Source organism: Hyaena hyaena, unplaced genomic scaffold (assembly GCF_003009895.1).
Source record: "Hyaena hyaena isolate Hyena2069 unplaced genomic scaffold, ASM300989v1 scaffold_150, whole genome shotgun sequence".
Classification (NCBI taxonomy): Eukaryota; Metazoa; Chordata; class Mammalia; order Carnivora; family Hyaenidae; genus Hyaena; species Hyaena hyaena.
Window position 1 is genome coordinate 2576857 of NW_024080782.1, and position 19018 is coordinate 2595874.

Consider the following 19018-nt stretch of genomic DNA (forward strand, 5'->3'; position numbering starts at 1 on the left):
GTACAAACCCACTGTGTGATAGAGATGTCCATGATTTTATACCAGATTGAAAAAACCCCTCAGATAAAATGAAATAAGGTGGACATCGGTATTTATATATGCTGTTTAGAATGGATGTAGACCAGTTGTAGAAGGAGCAACTCTTTCTGGATTCAGTATTTTGAACACAATACATTTTGAAGGCAGCCGATAAAATTAGTTAATTTGTTGATTAGTAATTACCTTTTAAATGGTGGAGTTATCTTCAAACTTACCTGCTTGATCTCTGAGACCAAGAGATGAAACCTACTAAAGTTTCCTGTTGCAGCTCCATGAAACGCAAATGGCTTTGATCCCCTAAGAGATGGAGAGGATTACCACCGCTCATTGGGACTCCATGGGACACAGTATAGCCAATTCGTGATGAATTCCTGGTTTATTAAACATCACCTTGTCCGTTTTATTTTCTTTGCCATTTCCCTATATCCTGTCCATCAGTTGGTCAGCCACTGTGAGAATATCAGGAAATTGATTCCTTGAGTTTCTTTAGAATCTTATTTCTAATGGTCTTTGATCAGCAGAGATTTGCTCATTTTTCACCTTTCTAATTTTAAAATTGTTTCAATCTTTTTAAGTTGTAATTTATTCAAGAGTTTGGTGATGCCTTTCTCTGGGCAGTCACTCTGACAGGTGCTGTGTTTCCCCAAATGGTCTTTGGTCTTAAGGGACTTAGAGTATAGGAAAAGATGGATGTGTGCACAGTGTGGCATGAGGCATATTACAAGTTATGAATATGGAACCTGGGTGGCTCAGTCAGTTAAGTGTCTGACTCTTGATTTCAGTGCAGATCATGAACTCACGGTTCATGGATTTGAGTACTTCAATGGGCTCTATGCTGACAGCACTAAGCCTACTTGGAATTCTCTCTCTCACTCTCCGTACCATTCCTGTACTCTCTTTCAAATAAATAAGTAAACTTAAAAAAATTAAAAGGTATGAATAAAATGCTAAGAGAACACTGGAGAGTCAGGAAGAAAGTCAGACAAGGCTTTCATTTATGTTGGGTCTTGAATGGTGAAGAGTGTACTAGGTAAGGATGGTTTGGGGGAAGGCAGAGTATGTGGGCATATATTCCAGGGTAGTAATGTGAAAGCAAATATGACCAGAAACTCACAAATCATGAGTTTATGTGACTGGAGGATAGGGTGTGTGGAATGGAAAGGTCAGTGGGATAGATGAGGAAAGGCCTGGTGTGTCCAGCTGAGGTGTCTAGATGTAAAACATTGGCCAGTGGTCTCCATGCAGGGTGAGATCACTCTAGGGTTGTGGGAGATGATATGCTGGGGTGTGGAAGGAAGGGTGAAAACTCAGATGTCTATCTGTAATATGAGAAAGGATTTAGTGGCATATGGATTGACATTGGTGCTCTTCTTGATCTGTAAGTCAGACAGACAGAGGCACTTATCAGGTGTAAGGAATTGTGAGGGAAAGGTTGGAATCTACCCACTGAGAGAGTTTCCCTAACCTACTTCCCTCCTTACTCATTCTCAAAGCAAACTGCAATTTGGTAGTGGTTTATGTGTGCTTGCTTAAGTGCATTTATGTATATTATCTTGATTAACTAAGACTGAAAAAATGGATACATGACTTAAAAAGATTAAAGATAACATGAACAATACAAGCATTAGTGAGTTTTCACAAAAGCCCTTGCAAAATTGGTAGATGACTTTGAAAAATGAGTATCATAATTTCATAAGCTCATCCAATGATCTATTTCCTGTGTTTGTACGTGTGGTTCTCTGTGAGATGTGCTGTGCAGCACAGACAGCCATCAAAGAAACATGGAAATAAAGTGCACTTGGGACCAGGTTTCAAGTTGCTTTATCATGAGGCAGTAAAGCTTTCTAAAAAGGATGAAGCATTTTCAACCACATTACTCTCACTAAATAACATTTGACTGGTAAGAAAATATTTTACCTATCATTCATAAATGGAATATAAAATAGTGTATATTTCATCTTTACCTCACCCTTTAAAATGTTAATTTTTATGTTTTCTTAGGTGTACAATGTATTAATACAGCAGTTGTATATCTATATTATTTACAGATGAATATGTATGTATGAGATAAGAAATGTAGTCATAGGAGTGTAGAGGCAGAAGCAAGCTAAAACAGGTATTGGAGCAAAGATGTCTATGATCAGGATTGTTGGTGCCAGTGTGGAATGAAGGCTGTTCTGGAAATTCACTTAGAAGGCTAGTATCCTGATCTGGAGGAAAGCTGGTAAGGGCCTGGAAAGGAGAGATCATTAAAATCTGTGGTCTTCAGTAGGAAGGGATGTGTATGGTGGGGGAGTGGAGGGAGGGAGTTAGGGAGAGAGGAAGGGTTTGCGGGTCTGCAGCTTGCCAGTCTGAGTAGAAGGAGAAACCATTACTTGAGATGAAATGGAATACTAAATAAGATACAGAGTTCAGTTTAGGACACATTAAGTCAGAGATGCCCAAGGGATTCCACGGCGATGACTAGAGGGTGTTTTAAATATAATTCCGAAACTCAGGAGAGCTTGGAGATACAGAGTTTATAATAGCTTTAATTTCTCCATCTGCAGCCCTCCCTACATCTCCTGGTCTTAAAATATATCCCTTCATCTAAGACAAATGAACAAAATGGCTTCACATTTATAATTACTTATAATAAAATGAAAATTAAGAATCAGCTCACCAATGCATAATGTGAAGGCATCACGCAGCAGATGATCTTAGGATTTTAACTGGGCATTTAGATGAATTTTGCATTCTGCCAGACCTCTGCAGAAGTGTCTTGTCCTTCACTAGTTTTCTATGTGTACTGTTTTGGTTATTTCTCAAATGTTTTCTAGACTACAGTTTATTATAAGAAAGTCAATCTCTCTCATACTACATTCTATCTTTTCACACTGAAAACCTTGTTGTTCAAGCCAGACATCTATTTTCTCTTGTTGTACCAGAGCAATTGGGAATGTTTCTGATTCTGTTGTACACGTGTCCCTTCTTTGGGAATCACAAGCATTGTGAAACCATGGCCATCATCCTCTGCATGTTGTTAATTGACCAACCTGTCAAAGTATATTCTTGCTAACTTATGAGGATGCCTTTCATACCATGCCATTTTCCCTAATTCCTTACCTTGCACTTACTAAGAATTATAGATAATTTACCTGTTAATTTTCAGCTTCCATATAATTCTATTTGTTTTTTTATTTTATTTTAATTTTTGAAAGAGAGGGAGAACGTGAACAGGGGAAAGAGGCAGAGGAGAGAGAGTCACAAGCAAGCTCCACACTCAGCACAGAGTCTGACTCAGGTCTCGATCTCATAACCATGAGATTATGACCCAAGCTGAAATCAAGAGTTGGATGCCTAACTGGCTGAGCCACTCAGGTGCACCCATACAATTCTATTTCTAACCATTTATCTCATGAATAAGATTTTGTAATTAATACCAAATAAGTATTTATTTAAAATTTGAAATGTTTTATGGCATGGTTTTGTGGCAGCTCATTATTTAATATCTCAAGAGCTTATGCATTGTCTCCTTTATTAAAATAGAATTAATTTTAGTGCAAAGACATGTCTGTGACCACTGGAATGCAAATCCCATGAGGGTAAGAATTTTTGTCCATTTTGTTTTACATTTCTTTTTTTTTTTTTTAATGTTCTTTATTTATTTCTGAGAGACAGAGAGACACACACAGCATGAGCAGGGGATGGTCAGAGGGAGAGGGAGACACAGAAACTGAGGCAGGCTCCAGGCTCTGAGCTAGCTGTCAGCACAGAGCCCGACACGGGGCTCAAATCCACGAACCGTGAGATCATGACCTGAGACAAAGTCGGCTGCTCAACCGACTGAGCCACCCAGGCACCCCTTGTTTTATATTTCTATCTTCAGTGTATAGAACTGTGTCTGGGATATGACAGATGATAAAGAAATATTTTTGAATAATTAAATGAATACATAAATAAGCAGAATAGAATCATAAATGTCCTAAGTTTAATTATCTTTCCATTAAAAAAATCTATACTATTTCTCTATAATTTAGTAACTCTATTAATTTTATTAAAAGTGTAGCTTAAGCTTTATTGTGAGATAGTTACTTTCATACATACGACAAATTTTAATCTTTCCGCATCTAGGAGAAAAAAATTCTTTTAATCTTCTTTTAGCTTATAGGTTTACTAAAGACTGCAAATATATCTTACTGAGTCCCCCAGGAATATTTTGGTAGGAAGGTTTAAGTTTAGTTTAAAATTTAAAGCTAGCATTTATAAGGAACAGTTATTTATAGGATATGGAAAAAAGGAAATAAATAAAAAGGAAATCTATAAAATATATTAAAATAATAGAACCTGAGACCAAGAAATCAATTTCTTAAAGATAATAGCTGCCTGTACCAGTGAAACTCTCAGCATATGGTGCATTTCAAGGCGGTGCTAAAATCGCATTTAACCACATCCACAAATTCATTCTTCCCATTACCATAACCATTTCACAAAACGTTCTTTCCCCCATCTAAAGTCTGAGAAGAGTAATTGGGGAAAAATGCCACTTAACTGTCTCCGAGAAATCCAGCTGCTGGGAGCTGTCATTGGCTCTGGGGACCCGGACAAGGCCCCCTGTCAGTGAGGATAATGACGAGGACTGAGATCTGCAGTGAGAGCAGAGTCAGGCCCTGAAACTCCCCAGTCAATTGTGCTTTGAGAAACACTAATGTGGTTTGCCATGCTACCATGTGTCTCTTTGTTCTCCAAGAACGTCCATTCTGTTCACCACTCATGAGTGCACATTTAGTTTTATCTCATAATTCGTAGTGTAAATGAGTAGACACAGAGGGCAGAATATGCTCCCGTTGAGATTCCATAAGGCCCGTTCACAACTTTTCTTCCTCCTCTTATTTTCCTTGTTTATTTTTATTCTTTTGAGGACCTTAGAAGATTAAACAAATTTTGCACAACTCGAAAACATTGCTATGTTAATTGCAAACAGATGCATGCTCTTCATAGTGATAATGACATAGAAACGGGAACCAGGGGCCCACATCACAGCCACAAAGACCTTTATGGTGGGTATAGATTTTCGGGGTTCTCTCCAGAATTGCGGTATTTTTTGATGCCAGGTCAGACTCACTCTGGCTAAATTCTGAATGGCCAATAGGCTCTTTATTCATAACAAACCTGAGCCAGGACCAAATGGAATCAAGAGCAATGCTTTTTATTTTTTTGACACAAAAAAACTGTACATATTTAATGTACACAATTTGATGAATTTGGAAATAAGTGTATGTCTGCCAAATGCAACACTTTTGCTCCTGACTTCTAGAGACATCAGATCCCAGAAACAGCACCCAGCTGGGGAGGAAGTGCTGTGAATACAATGAAATCATCAAAAAGCCCAGATATAGTCAAATAGTTAACATACAATATATTATAGTTCAGTTATTTGATGGATTATTTGGCAACTGCAAAAAAATGTTCAAATATTTAAGAGCATGGAAAAAATAATACTTTATTAAGAAACAAAAACAAGATTCAAAAGTTTTGATTCTTATATATCCAGTATGATGTCATTTGAGTAAAATGTTTCTCTGCATAGGAAAGTAAATAAGTAAATAAAGTTGGAGAAATATTTTAAAGTGGTGGTATTTCTGGATTACAGGGAATTTCTATTCTCATGCTTTTCAGGTTGATCTATATCTATATATAGATATAGAGAGAGAGCCAGAGAGAGACAAGGAAGAGAAAAGGAGACAGGGAGAGAGGTTTTAAGGAATTGGCTCCCACAATTGTAAGATATTGTGGAGGCTCGCAAGTCAGAAATCTAGAGGGCAAGCCAATAGGCTGAAGATTCAAGTGAGTTGATGTTGGAGTCTTGAGAGGAATTCCTTCTCTGGGAATCTACAGTCATTTCTCTTGAAGCCTTCAACTCACTGGATGAAGCCCACCCACATTATGGAGGGTTAATCCCATCTAAATCCCATCTAAAAAATACTCTCACGGCAATATCTAGGCTAGTGTTTGGCCAAACAACTGAGCATCATAGCCTACACAAGAGGACACATCAGACTACCCATCACAGCTTTCACAGCTTTCAAGCAATTCCCACCCCTCTTTCTTTCTAGAAATAGGCAGATTTTCCAGGTGGGTGTTACTTCCTTCCCCAGGCAGTCAATGGACTTTTCACATACATTTTCATTTTCCCACCAACAACCATGGTTCAGGGGGGTGAAGTGGCCTCATTGCCCCAGTGATGCAGGGGAATTTTGGAATTCTTGTCCAGAATGCTGGGACAGCAGCCCTACCTTCAGTGTGGAATGAGGAACAGCTGGGAAACTGCAAGATGGACCCTGTGGAAGGCAGAACAGAGAGATGGCCTTCAGTCCCTGAATTAAACCAGCCCTAACTTCTGTCCCTCCTCTGCATTTTCAGTTACACAAACTCTGCTTATTTCACCTAGTTCTTCTGCTACAACCATGTTTCTGTGAATGTGTTGTCTTTTCCAGTTTTTCAACAAATATGGATTACTTTTCTAAGGAAACAATTTATTATATTCATTGATTCTAAGGAAAACTTTTTTTTTGCATTTTAAAACCTCTGAAATTGGGATGTGTCACCACATGCCATAACTTAATATAGCTTTCTTTTGTAGCATATATAAAAAAACCATGATGTCAGGAGCACCTGGGTGGCTCAACTGGTTAAGCATCAGACGTCAGCTCAGGTCATGATCTCATGGTTCATGGGTTTGAGCCCTACATTGGGCTCAGAGCCTGGAGCCTTTTGGATTCTGTGTCCCCTACTCACTCTCTGTCTCTCAAAAAGAAATAAAACATTTAAAAAATAAAAAAACAAACAATCATGTGTCTTATGTTCAGTAATGTTTTAGACTTGATAAAAAAAAATGTAATGGTCTTTGACTGGATAAAAGTTATTTTTAAGAGAGATTGAATGCAAATGTCCGGGATACTTGGAGGGATGCGTTGTATACTCCTGGGATCATATGGTGACCTGGATGCCTCTGCATTTCTGGAATGGGCCAAGAAGAAATCAATAACCTAGAACCTGGCCTTGCTGTACTAAATATTTAAAGACTGACACAAACTTGACTAATAGAGAACACTTAGTTCTCCATATTGAAAATGGGAGCAAATCTTTTCCTTTCAAAGTCTCTGATGTGTTTTCAATGTCTATTTTCTTTTTCTTGGACTCTATGGTTTGGTGCTACTTTTAGTTTCAAATGGTTTCAAGATCAACTCCCTCAATCATGCTATTTCAGGATCTTGTAGATATGACTAATATATGAACAGTTTTTAAAATGTTTATTTGTTTTTGAGAGAGAGGGAGAATGCAAGTGGAAGACGGGCAGAGAGAGAGGGAGACAGGATCCAAAGCAGTCCTGAGTAGACAGCAGAGAGCCTGATGTGGGGTTCAACAAACTCGAGATCATGACTTGAGCCCAAGTTGGATGCTTAACCAACTGAACCACACAGGCGTCCCAACATATGACTAATACATTAATAATAACAATAATAATATCATGCACTTCCTATATATAGTGTTTTTAAAACTTAAAAAAATTTTAAGATCTGTTATGTGATTTGATTCCAGTAATACTTCTGTGAGTTAGGCAGGTTATTATGATCTTTTTAGTATTCAAGAGACTTGCTTGGTGTCACAGAGTAGTTGGTAGAGGTGGGACTTCCAATGGACTAGAAAGGAAAGGCTGATAAATGAAGTTTTATTGCCTGAAGTTATGATCTGTGTCATTAGCAAAGACAGAATATAATTTTAGAGTTTTTTCAAACTCTGGTTCAAGGTTAAGGTCACCAATTCATGACCATTTTTTGTTCTCATGTATCTTCCTCACTAAACATGATCATTGTTTAACTGAGGCCATTGTGCTTCCCCTGTCTTGAAAAGGCCCTATTTATTTTGTGCTAACTCACACACTGTACTGTAAATAATTCAGCAACGAACCATCCCAAGAACTAAGGTCTTAAGCACTATTATAACTTATTAGATTAATTTGAATTTTTAAGATAGTTTGGAATGTATATTGTATTTATATTTTCCTAAACTGGATCAGGCAGAAGTTATAGACAGTGGACAGAGAAATAATGACAAGTTAGAATATAGGAGGTAGCATGAATTCAGGGAAAACTCTCAGGAACTACATCTTTTACTTCTACTCCTGTTTATAAAAATCTCTGCTTGTTATGAATTATGGTCCCACCATAAGCTAGATCTTATCCAGCTGCACTTACTATATTTTGTTTTAGTTATTTTTTCCCACATCCTTCTCTTCACTATATGACACATTTCTGGAAGGCAGGGACTACGTCTTACTTTTCTCTCAGGCATATTCTTCCTAGCGTACCTCCTGGCACATAGCAGATGCTCAAGACATGTTGGCTGCACGGCTGTGCAGGAGGAGAGAAGGTGGTCTTTATCTTCCTGGAGACGTCGGCAGGCTCATCTGTTGAAAATTAAGGAGTAGGATCTGGTTTGGGGACCTAAAAGTGTGAAAGAGATATTTCTAAGTTTAAGTCAAAGGATTTCCGGGGAATGGAAAAGATAGATAGACCAAGGACATGATTCTGATTATTTTAAAGGGGGTGGAGAAAGAAACAATGGAGATCCAAAATTTCTATTCTCTTTACCTTGTGAATGGTTGAGGTATAGAGAAGGTCATTGGCATGACTATGTACTGTGGCTGTAGATCAGACAGTGGCAAAATCCAGCTGAAGGTCATTTAATATCTCTGAGAGTTCTGGCTCTGACAGGAAGAATATGAAAATAATTTCGAAAAGAACCAGGCAGTAAATAGATATTATTCAGAAAAGAGGGCAAAAAGGTTGAAAACACAAATCATTGACAAGAACTAGTAATTCAGCACACTTGTAGCCACCAGACTGCCCCCTTTTAAGATAAGAAGTAACATAGTGGTTTTAAACACGGGCTCACTGCATTCTAGCCTTTTAAAGGGTGAGTCTTTTGGTTGTCGTCAAAATCAGCTTTTGTTTCTGGAAAAGACTATTTGTATTTGCTTTGATTTTTAGAAATTAATCCTTAATTTATTAAAGTTGCAAATCCTTGCACAGCAAAGGAAACAACCCACAAAACTAATAGGCAACCAACGGAATGGGAAAAGATAGTTGCAAATGACATATCAGATAAAGGGTTAATATCCAGAATCTATAAGGAACCCACCAAACTCCACATCCGAAAAACAAACAACCCAGTGAAGACATGGGCAGAAGATATGAACAGACACTTCTCCAAAGAGGACATCCAGGTGGCCAACAGACACATGAAACGATGCTCAGCATCCCTCCTCATCAGGGAAATACAAATCAAAACCACACTGAGATACCACCTCACACCAGTCAGAGTGGCTAAAATGGGCAAATCAGAGAACTCTAGATGTGGAGAAACGGGCACCCTCCTACATTGTTGGTGGGAATGTAAACTGGTACAGCCCCTCTGGAAAACAGTGTGGAGGTTCCTCAGGAAACTAACCATAGAACTCCCCTATGACCCAGCAATAGCACTGCTAGGAATTTACCCAAGGGATACAGAAATGCTGAGGCATAGGAGCACATGTACCCCAATGTTCATAGCAGCACTCTCAACAATAGCTAAAACATGGAAAGAGCCTAAGTGTCCATCAACGGATGAATGGATCCAGAAGATGTGGTTTATCTATATCATCGAATACTACATGGCAATGAGAAACAATGAAATCTGGCCATGTGTAGCAACATGGATGGACCTTGAGGGTGTTATGCTGAGCGAAATAAGTCATGCAGAGAAGGACAAATATCATATGTTTGCACGTATAGAAGGATTAGGAGGAACAAGGGGGAGAAGAAGGGGGGAAATGGTGGGGGAAGGGAGAGAGGCAAACCATGAGAGACTCTTGAATGCTGACAAAAACTGAGGACTGATGGATGTGGGGGGGAGCACTGGCTGTTATGTGGAAACTAATTTGACAATAAACTATTTGTAAAAAAAAAAAAAAAAAGAATATTCAGAGAACAAAAAAAAAATAAAGTTGCAAATCCAAATCTAGTTTTTCCTTAAGATTTAAATTTAAACATGGGGCTTCTGGGTGGCTTAGTCAGTTAAGCATCTGACTTTTGATCTCGGCTCAGGTCATGGTCTCAAAGTTTGTGGGAGCAAGCCCCACATTGGACTCCATGATGACAGCACAGAGCCTGCTTGGGATTCTCTCTCTCCTTCTTTCTTTGTCCCTCCCCAGTTCATGCTCACACTCATGTGCACACACTCTCTCTCAAAATAAATAAACTTAGACTTATAAGTCTAATTACTCTATTTACAAATCTACCCTATTTTGAAAATTAATTTCAAGGAATATATACAAGTTTAATATATTTGATTCTTAAAAAGCAGTTGGAATATCAGAACAAATACTTTGCCAGGCATTCAAATTACTTTTAAAATGTATTAAATTATATTTATAAACATGAAGAATTTATATATATTATTCTAAATACCTCAGTATTGCTTATAATCCCATGATTCTTTTGTATTTCCCTTTGAAATTACAAGTCTAAATAGATTACCTAATCATACATTTCAAATAGGAACCATAAGATTCATCAGACTGATCTTTTCTTAAATTTAATTCTTAAATAGAGTTTTAGTTGAGATATAATGAGCATGTAACATATTCGTTTTAATGTACAATGTAATGACTCAATATTTGTATACATTGTAAAATGATCACCACAATTAGTCTAGTTATGATTCATCACCATAGGACAAAATATTTTTTTCTTGTGATGAGAACTTTTAAGATTTACTCTCTTAGCAACTTTCAAATATGCAAAACAATATTATTGACTGTAGTCATCATGGTATATATTACATCTCCATGACTTATGTATTTTATAACTGAACTTTTGTACCTCTTGACAACTTTCACCAATTTCACCTACCCAAACCTGTTTCTTCTCTGACAACCACCAATCTGTTCTCTGTGTCTATGAGTTTTGTTTCTGTGTATGTGTTTTAGATTCCAATAAGCTATATTCATTTTTAAAAGTTCCTTTCTTCTTTGGCTGCTCTGATTGGGTGAGTTTCACTGCCTTGTCCTCTAGACTGCTGATCCTTTCTTCTACTTCATCTAGTCTGCTGTTGAACATTTCCAGTATATTTTTCAATTCCATTATTGTATTCTTCAGTTCTGTGACTTCTGTTCGTTACTTTCTGATGTTTTCTATCTCTGCTGAAAGTCTCACTGTGTTCATACAAGTTTGGTGGGCGTCTTTATGATCATTATTTTGAATTCTTTATCAGGTCAATAACAAAACAGGTCAAAACTCTGTTTTGTTAAAATTTTGTTATTGTTGAGATTTTTATCTTGTTCTTTCATTTGAAGCATATTCATCTGTTTCTTCATGTTGCTTGACTCTGTTTTTCCTATGTGTTAGGTAAAACAGCCACCTCTCCCAGTCTTAAGAGAGTGGCTCTGTATAGATGAAGCTTATCATTCAACCTTGCTCTAGCTCTTAGTTGTCTCCTGAAACTTTGTGATTGTCTAAGCAGCCTGATTTATTCTTGATAGCTCCCAGTCATTGAGGGTATGTCAAGATATTTTAGTGTTCCAAAAGGAAGGGATCTCAGTCAGCACCTAGATTCAGGCTGATTGAAAGCCAGACCCTCAGGCAGCATCTTTTAAAATATGCATATATGTAGTCCTGTGGGACCACAGCCCTAAACCAGTCTGCTGGTCTCCAGACTAGGAAATCTGACTGACAGTTGAAACCATTGGGTCTTCAGATGAGTGCAAAAGCTCCTTTCTGGAAGGTACCAGTAAACTGTAGTGAGGCCAAGGGAGAGCACAAAGATGGCCTCTCCTGGCCTATGTTTCCTCAGAGCACCTCTGTAAACTTTAGAAGTGTGACAAATTTGAAACCTGTTACTGAAGCTGCAGCTCCAGGACAAGTAAAGAGACCTTTTTTCATAGGAAGGCTGGGGGGTGTTTCAGTCTGCTGTCTATTCCTGGGGGTGGGGGTGTGGGGCAGAAGAGGGGTGCTAACCTGCCAAGAACCATTTTTCTGACTGTTTCTGTTCTATGAGGCCCAGAAACATAAGCCCTCCAGGCCACCAGAGCCAGGCAATCAAGGGCATCTGCTGTATGTACTGCACCTGCCTGCCAACTTTATGGAGTCAATAGAAGAGTGCAAGACTGAGGCATATTGGTTGGTTTTAGCGAGGAAATAAAGGGTGCAGGGATGTGGCATGCCTGCTGGCTTTAGTGGAGCAGTGGGAGACTGCAAGCCAGCACCGGCATGGAAGGAGAGCACAGAAATGGTGTCCACTAGCTCCTCTGTCCCTGGAGAGAGTCCTATTGGTGCTGTCCCTCCAGCAGATGCTTTAAGATTAACAAGTGAATCTCCTTCATATATAGCCTAGGTGCTTTTGAAACTTCTGCTTTTGCACTGGGTCGTGGGGCCAGTGAGTCTGTGTGTGAGCCCTTGAAGAACCGAATCTCAGTTTCCTACACTCCTTTGATTCCTGTAGAGGTAAGCCCTGCTGGTTTTTGAAGACAGATATTTTGGGGACTTAAGTCTCTGGTTCAGGTCCCAAGAGTTGTGGGGCCTGATGTGGGACACCAATCCCTTGTTCCTCAGGGAGAAATTCTCTATGTGTGGGATTCCTTCCCAATTGTGGGTAGCCATGCCAGGGGGGTGGGGATTTTGGTGAGACTGTATATTTGCTTCTCCTACTGGTCTTGATGTGACCCTTGTAACCTTTGTTGTGGAGGAGTTGTTCAGCTAATTTTCATGTCTTTTTCAGAGGGAATTATTCTATATGTAGCTATAGATTTGCTGTAAATTCAGGATCTTTCTACACTTCCATTTTGAACTCAATTGATCTTTTATTCTCTTAATAAGTATACTCTTAATGCATATGCTTTTCTAACATTTAATATAAGAATATTATATGTTTGATTTTCTTTTTCATCTCTCTCATTTAATCTAAGTTTTTCCCAAGGGGGGAGTGGGGAATAAAGGGGACAATTTCTACCTAGCAAATTAGGGTTATTCTATTAATGCCTTCTCATATGGATAGGTTGCATATCTGCTGGTAATTTTATTTGGATCAAAGGAGGTGTATTGTCCTAAGACACTGCCAAGGCCCTGGGGCAGCATGAGTTTTCTGTATAGTGGCTCTACTAGGTCCTGACAAAAGGAGTAGACTCTCAGCCCACTCAAGTCCCTAAGATTCAGTTTATACAAAATCTGATTCTTCTTCCATGCGATTGCATAAAACAAACACTGGGAAGTTAGAAAGGGATGGAAGCCAACCAATAAAAAGTATATTATCAAGCCAGTCATCACTATGGGCTACTGGAGCTTAAGGTGAATGAGGAAATGCTGGGAGCCCGCATGAAACATGTGTCTCAAAGTCATCTCATTCAAGAAGTAAGGTAGCTGGCGTATTTATGTGCCAATTCCTGTTGATCGTGCGTTGAATGCTGTTCCTAGAGGTAATTAATTCCCAGCACTTTCTGGCTACTACACAGAAGGGCAAAGTGGCTTCAGTGGTCAGAGAATGCCCTCAGGGAAAGGAATACAGGGGCTGAATTGGTAGGAGACTGAGTGTGCTTGCCAGTTTCTTTCTTTAGAGCGTCAATTGCACTTAGCACCAACAAGCTGATTTCATCATACTTAATTACTCTTACCTTCAAGTCTCCCAAATCCTGGAGATACTGCATAATCCAAAACATCCTCTTTCGCATGCATTGTGCTCCAGTTTACCACAGGTGAGAGTCTTAGTACTGGGGTTACCACAGCATGCCTGGTATTGTTACCACTCTACTTACCACCAGTAATGGAGCCTTTGGTGTCTTTTGGATGGTCTCACTCAATTCTAGAGTCCCAGCCTGAGGATCTTCTTTTCAGGACATCTTATCTCACTGAGTGTCTTAATTTGGATTCTCACAGAGGCAGACTCTGAGAAACAGATTGGAGTGTAAAAAGTTTATTTGGGAAGGTGAAGCAAATATAAATAGGATAGTTGAGCAGTAAGACAGGGAGGGAAGACAGTCCATAAAATGTATGTTTGGCCAGACACCACTGTGTGTTACTGGGCTTAATCTTGCTGGGGGGTCATGGGGAGCCTATGTAGAACACACATTTCAGTGTTATCTTCCCCTCTCTTGGCTAAGGGGTCTGGATTTTATTTACTACCTCTCTTTCACACTGGTGGACAGCTCCTGCTGAAGCATGCTAATTCCCTGGCATTTTTGATCTGCTGCAAAGTGGCTAGAAAAAGCCCCCAAGGAAGGTAACACAGGTGTTGGGTGTTGGGTGTTGAAGTCTGGCCTGAATGCACCAAGGTGGTATGAACAAGGGGATTATTTATGGGGCACTCGGGGTATCCCTTACACCATTGTTTCCTACTTCTTAGGGTTTTAAAATTTTTTTTATTTATTTAAGTATTCTATACATTCAACGTGGGACTCGAACTCATGACCTTGAGATCAAGGGTCATATGCTTTACCAACTGAGCCACCCAGGTGTTCCTTAAGTTTTTTGTTCTGATTTGATGTTAGGTGTTGATATAAAATGAAAACATTTAATGATTATTGAACAAATTAGAATGTCCAAAATTGCCAAAGCCTTTTATTTTTATTTAATTTTATTTTTATTTTATTTTTTTAAAAATATTTTATTTATTTTTGAGAGAGAGAGACAGCATGAGCAGGGGAGGGTCAGAGAGAGAGGGAGACACAGAATCTGAAGCAGGCTCCAAGCTCTGAACTAGCTGTCAGCACAGAGCCTGATGCGGGGCTTGAACCCACGAACCGTGAGATCATGACCTGAGCTGAAGTCGGAGGCTTACCCAGACGCCCCTGCCAAAGCCTTTTGAACAACTGTGAGGCATTTGCAGAGGGCTGGAGAGTAAGTGTGAATTTACAAGGGAAGACAGATTTGCTAAGCTGAGCTATTTGAGCTAAATTATTTATTTTTTACTTTTGCTAATAAGACTCCCAGATGTAGATGTGAAGGAATAGAATAAACATGTTTCTTGGATCACTAGAGGAAGGACAGACTATGAGTCATGTGTATATAGCCAGACTGGGATTTGTTTAGAGAAGAATTAGCAGTGCTGGGCATTAATATACCTATTTTACAATAAGTAAATGAGCTAGCTTTGAAGGTTGGGATCCTTCTGGTACAATGAGGTAGTAACAATGGAAATAGAAAAGTTTTGTTTTAGTATTTAGCATGATTAAGTTTTCTTTCTTCCTTCTTTTTTTCCTTCTTTCCTCCCCTCCCTCACTTTCCTCCTTCCCTCTTTCTTTCTTTCCTCTCTCCCTTCCTTCCTTTCTTTTTAAAGGACACATTTGGTAGTGGAGCCTAGGTAGCTTGGTTGGTTAAGCATCTGATTTCACTCAGGTATGATCTCAAGGTTCCTGAGTTCTCCATAGGGCACCTCTGCTGTCAGCAGAGTCCACTTTGGTTCTTCTGTCCCCATTTCTTTCTGCCCTTCCTTGTTCCGCACATACGCACACACTTTTCTGCACACATATTGTCTCTCTCTCTCAAAATTTAAAAACACATTAAAAAAAGAGAACACATTTGGTAGAGATTCAAGGAAATTATTGCTGATAATACATGAATAAGGTCTTGTATTAATGTGATGACCATGTTGAAACTTCTGGTTATCTGAAATTTTATAAAAACCAAAGTCTGAAGTGAGGAGCGTGATATCAGTTATCCAGAAAACTTCTTAAAACAAAATTCTTTGTCTGAGTCACTTTTAAATTACATATGTATTCTGAAGATATATTACAGGAGCACAATTGTGGTAAAGTATTCTGACTAAACAATAGCAATAAAAATAGATAATGTGTGTGTGTGTGTGTGTGTGTGTGTGTGTGTGTAGGAAAAAGAGAATCCTTTCTTTTGATTTCTAAAATTAGCAGTTTTCATTACCACCCATCAAGCATTAGGTTTTCCATTTTTTGAAGTCTGCCTATTCATCTGTTATGTGCATCTATTATTGGTATTTCTTATGAGCAAAACATTTTTCTCTGGGCACTATGGATAATACGAGGTCAATTCCACAGTTTTTGTCTGCAATATTGCTTATGAGAGCAGGAGAGAAGACCCAAAGTCAGTGAGTTATAATACAATGGGGAGCCTTAAGATGTTTATAGAGAAGAAGTGTCATCTGACTTCCAAGGAGGGGCTAGTGACTCCACCATAAAATTAGATGCTGAACAAAACTCACCAGCTGCTGAAGGAAACTGTTGGTTGTACTTGGTTAGAAAAGTGAATGGGAACTTCTGAGAAGAGTTTTTGAGTTTAAAATATGAAGGGTGCTAGATAGATTCATCCCCAATGTAAATCTCTTGGGCAGGTCACGCTTCTCATTTGGAAAGAGGCTAGTCTCCCCTTCACAGTATCTCTAAGTAGCTACAGAGGTGGGATGGAGATCCCTACAATACTCAGGAGCACTGAGTATATTTTGGTAAATATAAACTCTATGAAATGAGCTGAATCTCTGTTAGAACCTTCATTTGCATGAGCCAATTTATATAAGCCATTTAGCTGTGATTAAAGTTGACTGTCCTGGCCCAGTTGCATGGTGGTCAGTGAATGGATCCGCTTCAGTATCCACTTTCTCAGATTAGAAAGACCACTGGGGAGTCAGTAGTCCTGCCAGCCCTCTGTGTCATGATAGCAAACTTGGAGGAACTTCTCTGCACTGTCACGACAACTTTCCCCAACTGTCTCCTGGACAGAATCCAGGTCTGAGGCTCCTCTTCTCTGTTATCACCCATAGAGCTACTTAGAAAGCAGAGATCAAATGAGTCATGGTTAATATGCTTTCAAAAGAATAAGAAACAAAGCTCAATCTAATTCAAAGGCAAAACTAACATTTCTTTCAGTTACCTTTCTGGGTATGATTTTTAAGATGCAAAAACAAAACCCAGATCATAATCTGTATTTGTGCCTTGACTAATGATCAGATGAAAATGGGCCAATCAGCACATTCGGAGCTGGAGAGAGCCTAACTATTAAACAGGAATTTGTTATTCAGAGTAGAGTACATTGGTTGGTGTGAAAAACAGTACCACTATATTTTAATTTTCACTTGGAATCAAACCCTGGACCCTACTTACATCTTCAAATCAACCAATGTGGATACATCATACCCCAGTTTGAGATGGATGGTCTCCAAATCCTCTTAAGCTTCGTATTGCACTGACATCATTGATGTGCATTTGCCTCAAGCTGGTACATATTGGGCTAAACAGATGCCATGTGGTCTATCATCATTGACAAGTGCCAGGCTTTGGCTTCAGCAGGAGGTTAGGCTATCCAGCCCACCGTGATAGGTGGTATGGGTAAAGGACCCCCAACTATGTACATAGGAAGTGAGTCTAGCAATGACTCTGGGAACTGAAAACAAAGTTATCATACACTCCAAGGAAATGCCATGCTAACTAGGACCACAACATGTGGTGGTCTATTGTCCAGAATGGTGGAACATTTGATTAGAAAGAACACGGGGCTGAACACTCAGCTTTGGAAGGCAAGAGATGAAATAGGGAGAGAGCTCAGATCCAGGTCTATGCCAACAATCACGCTTGAAACAAGGTAGGGGTGAATGAGAGCAGAGCTCAGCCCTTACAAAATGGGGTAGGCTGGAGTCAGGTGGCAAGTAGCTCCTCTGTCAGTCACAGGACAGACAGAGCAAGGTTGGAGGCAGTGGACACTGTAGCAAGTGTCAGTTTGGTGGTTCAAATACTGCAATCAGATCTAGGAGGATGTTCTTCTAGGTTTGGGGGATGGGAGGGTAGGAGAAGATATAGAGAGATGGATGGTGGTAGGTGGCCTTCTCACCTTACAAATATATTTGGGATGAGAATACACTTGGGGGTTTGCCTCTCATGTGAGATACTAATAGCAATTTCTAAACCTGGCTGATATGTAATTGATTCATTTCCTCATTCCATACACATTTATTGAGTGACTGCTATACACATACACTGTCACTGGTCCTGGGGCTATAAGTACATTCTTCTAAGTGGTACATGAATAGTTAGTTACAGCAATGTGGTAATTCAGCCATAGGAATATACACGTTGGGAGAAGAAGGTGACAACTGTTCAACATAGACCAGAGACTGGAGAGGAAAAGCATCTTAGAGGAGTTGGCATCCTACAAGCAGAGGAGACAGAGAAACAGGCACAGTGGAGAGAGAGGTTTGGTTCCCAGGGGAAAATACAATACAGCAGTTTAGCATTGTTGGCCAGATGGTGAGATCCAGAATATGAGATGTGACTAGAGAGGGAAGCTGGCTGTTTTCATGGCTTCAGGGAAGAAGGTAGATCCATACGTGCCATTAACTTACCGCTCATAAAGAACTGCTACAATAATAATAATAATATTTAACCTTTACTGATGCTTATGATATTCTTGGCACTATGTTAAGCATTTTATGAATCTTAACTTATTTCCTTCTCACAATCATCTCAGTCCTAGTATTATCTTTATCACATGGGTGAGAAAGTTGAAGCTTATAATGGGAGTTTACGCCTAAGGGTAGGGGTGGGGGTAGGGTGCCAACACAGGACTGTTTGCCTAGAAAGTTCATGCCATTTCCAACCACCATGGCTGTCCAACAGAACCGCCTGGGAACAAAGAGATAGGAGGAGGTGGCTCATGCACATCAGAGACTTCAGGCCTGGGTTTGAGAACAAAGACAATCATGAATATCAGTCAGGACACCAAATCCTGAGTCCTACCTCATTTTCTGTCTTCCAGTCCTTGCCCATCTATACTGTGAGCTTCCCCAGGGCATAGCTTGTGCACATCAATTCCATCACTTTAAACTCTCCATCTGCTCATGATTATCCAAATGTGGTCTGCTGACCACTGTGGGTCCCTGAGACCCTTTCAAGTCTGTGAGGTCAAAACCATCTTTTTAAATTGGGGTCTAATTGCCATATAACATT